Source organism: Arachis duranensis, chromosome 1 (genome assembly GCF_000817695.3).
Source record: "Arachis duranensis cultivar V14167 chromosome 1, aradu.V14167.gnm2.J7QH, whole genome shotgun sequence".
Lineage (NCBI taxonomy): Eukaryota > Viridiplantae > Streptophyta > Magnoliopsida > Fabales > Fabaceae > Arachis > Arachis duranensis.
Window position 1 is genome coordinate 78,769,291 of NC_029772.3, and position 3,619 is coordinate 78,772,909.

General features: G+C 38.8%; 1 non-coding gene across 1 annotated transcript; it reads right to left on the reverse strand.

The window, feature by feature from the left end:
- Positions 1-2,033: 2,033 nt before the first annotated feature.
- On the reverse strand, positions 2,034-2,141 carry LOC127743176 (small nucleolar RNA R71). The gene has a single exon (XR_008004527.1). It is a non-coding gene; the product is annotated as a small nucleolar RNA R71 (small nucleolar RNA).
- Positions 2,142-3,619: the final 1,478 nt, after the last annotated feature.

The following is a 3,619-nucleotide window of genomic DNA, read 5'->3' on the forward strand; positions in this document are numbered from 1 at the left end:
CCATTTGAGTTTGCCTGACTAAGATTTACAAGGTGACCATAGCTTGCTTCATACCAACAATCTCTGTGGGATCGACCCTTACTCGCGTAAGGTTTATTACTTGGACGACCCAGTACACTTGCTGGTTAGTTGTGCGAAGTTGTAGTGATCACAATTTCGTGCACCAAATTTTTGGCGCCGTTGCCGGGGATTGTTGAGTTTGGGCAACTGACGGTTCATCTTGTTGCTTAGATTAGGTATTTTTCTTCAGAGTTCTTAAGAATGAATTCTAGTGTTTCAAGGTGATGTTCTTATCATCACCAAAGCTGATTGATCTTCATCAATTTAGCTCTTGAATGCAATGTTCTGCTGAAGCTTGGCTAACCATGTCTAATTCCTTTAGACTGAAGCTTTAGACTAACATTGCATGATTCCTGGGATTCTCATTAAGAATTTTGATACCTTTATTTTCTTTTCCACTTAATTTTCGAAAAACACAAAAAAATTTACAAAATCAAAAAAAAAAAACCAAAAATATTTTATGTTTCTTGTTTGAGTCTAGTGTCTTATTTTAAGTTTGGTGTCTTGCATGCATTGTTTATTTGATCTTGGTTCAATTTTCAAGGCAATAGTACAGGGAACTGAAGATTCAGAACATGCAGCAGAGGAATTACACAGAAAAAGCTGGGCGTTCAAAACGCCCAGTGAAGAAGGACAGACTGGCATTTAAATGCCAGCCAGGGTGCCTGGCTAGGCGTTTAACGCCCAAAAGGGTAGCATTTTGGGCGTTAAACGCCAGAATGGATACCATTCTGGGCGTTTAACGCCAGGATGGCACAAGAGGGAAGATTTTGTTTTCAAATCAATTTTTTCAAGTTTTCAAAGTTTTTCAAATTTAAATCTTTTTCAAATCAAATTTTTTCAATCAAATCTTTTTCAAAATCAATTTCTTTCCCTTTTCAAAGATACTTGCTATCAATTAATGATTGATTCAACATTTCAAGTATGTTGCCTTTTCTGTTGAGAAAGGTTTAATGTTTGAATCATATCTTTTCTTGTTAGTCAGTCATTAATTTTTAAAAATCAAATCTTTTTTTAAAAATATTTTTCAAAACATATCTTCTCAATCACATCTTTTTAAACTAATCATATCTTCTGAACCACATCTTTTTCAGAATAGCTTTCAATCAAATCTTTTTGATTTCTAATTTCAAATTCTTTTTGAAAAATCACTTGATTTCTTTCCCACTTTTATTTTCGAAAATCAATTAGTGTTTTTCAAAGTATTTTCAAAATTCTTTACTTAATTTTCGAATACTACTTCCCTTCTTCTCACATCCTTCTATTTATGGACTAACACTATTCCTTAATGCACAATTCGAACTCCATCTCTATTGATAAGTTCGAATTTTCTACCTCTGCCTTCTATTTTTCCTTTCCTCTGACACCTCAAGGAATCTCTATACTGTAACATAGAGGATTCCACATTTTCTTGTTCTCTTCTCTTTCTTATGAGCAAGAGCAAAGACAAAAGCATTCTTGTTGAGGCTGATCCTGAACCTGAAAGGACCTTGAAGCGAAAATTAAGAGAAGCTAAGGCACAATTCTCTGTAGAGGACCTAACAGAAATCTTCAAAGAAGAAGAACACATGGCAGCCGAAAACAACAACAATGCCAGCAATGCAAGGAAGGTGCTGGGTGACTTTACTACACCTACTCCCGATTTCTATGGGAGAAGCATCTCTATCCCTGCCATTGGAGCAAACAACTTTGAGCTTAAGCCTCAATTAGTTTCTCTAATGCAACAGAATTGCAAGTTCCATGGACTTCCATTGGAAGATCCTCATCAGTTTTTAGCTGAATTCTTGCAAATCTGTGACACTGTCAAGACTAATGGGGTTGACCCTGAGGTCTACAGACTTATGCTATTCCCTTTTGCTGTAAGAGACAGAGCTAGGACATGGTTGGACTCACAACCTAAAGAAAGCCTGAACTCTTGGGAAAAGCTAGTCAATGCCTTCTTGGCAAAGTTCTTTTCACCTCAAAAATTGAGTAAGCTTAGAGTGGAAGTCCAAACCTTCAGACAGAAGGAAGGAGAATCCCTCTATGAAGCTTGGGAAAGATACAAACAATTAATCAGAAAGTGTCCCTCTGATATGCTTTCTAAATGGAGCATCATAGGTATTTTCTATGATGGTCTGTCTAAACTGCCCAAGATGTCTTTGGATAGCTTTGTTGGAGGATCTCTTCATCTGAAGAAGATGCCTGCAGAAGCTCAAGAACTCATTTAAATGGTTGCAAATAACCAATTCATGTACACTTTTGAAAGGAATCCTGTGAACAATGGGACTAGTCAGAAGAAAGGAGTTCTTGAGATTGACACTCTGAATGCCATATTGGCTCAGAACAAAATATTGACTCAACAGGTCAATATGATTTCTCAAAGTCTGTCTGGATTGCAAAATGCACCAAGCAGTACTAAGGAAGCTTCATCTGAAGAAGAAGTTTATGATCCTGAGAACCCTTCAATGGAAGAGGTGAATTACATGGGAGAACCCTATGGAAACACCTATAATCCTTCATGGAGAAATCATCCAAATCTCTCATGGAAGGATCAACAGAGACCTCAACAAGGTTTCAACAACAATAATGGTGGAAGATACAGGTTTAGCAATGGCAAGCCTTTTCCATCATCTTCTCAGCAACAGACAGAAAGTTCTAAGCAGAACCACTCTGACTTAGCAACCATGGTCTCTGATCTACTCAAAACCACTCAAAGTTTCATGACTGAAACAAGGTCCTCCATTAGAAATTTGGAGGGACAAGTGGGTCAACTGAGCAAGAAAATTACTGAACTCCCTCCTAGTACTCTCCCAAGCAATACAGAAGAAAATCCAAAAGGAGAGTGCATGGCCATCAACATGGCCGAATTTGGAGAGGAGGGAGAGGCAGTGAACGCCACTGAGGAAGACCTCAATGGACGTCCACTGGCCTCCAATGAGTTCCCCAAAGAGGAACCATGGGAATCTGAGCCTCAAAATGAGACCATAGAGGTTCCATTGGACTTACTTCTGCCATTCATGAGCTCTAATGAGTATTCTTCCTCTGAAGAGGATGAGTATGTCACTGAAGAGCAAGTTGCTAAATACCTTGGAGCAATCATGAAGCTAAATGACAAGTTATTTGGAAATGAGACTTGGGAAGATGAATCCCCTTTGCTCACCAAAGAACTGGATGACTTGTCTAGGCAGAAATTACCTCAAACGAGACAGGATCCTAGGAAGTTCTCAATACCTTGTACCATAGGCACCATGACCTTCAAGAAGGCCTTGTGTGACTTAGGGTCAAGTGTAAACCTCATGCCTCTCTCTGTAATGGAGAAGCTAGGGATCTTTGAGGTGCAAGCTGCAAAAATCTCACTAGAGATGGCAGACAATTCAAGAAAACAAGCTTATGGACTTATGGAGGATGTTCTGGTAAAGGTTGAAGACCATTACATCCCTGCTGATTTCATAGTCCTAGAGACTGGGAAGTGCATGGATGAATCCATCATCCTTGGCAGACCCTTCCTAGCCACAGCAAAGGCTGTGATTGATGTTGATAGAGGAGAATTGATCATTCAAGTGAATGAAGAATCCTT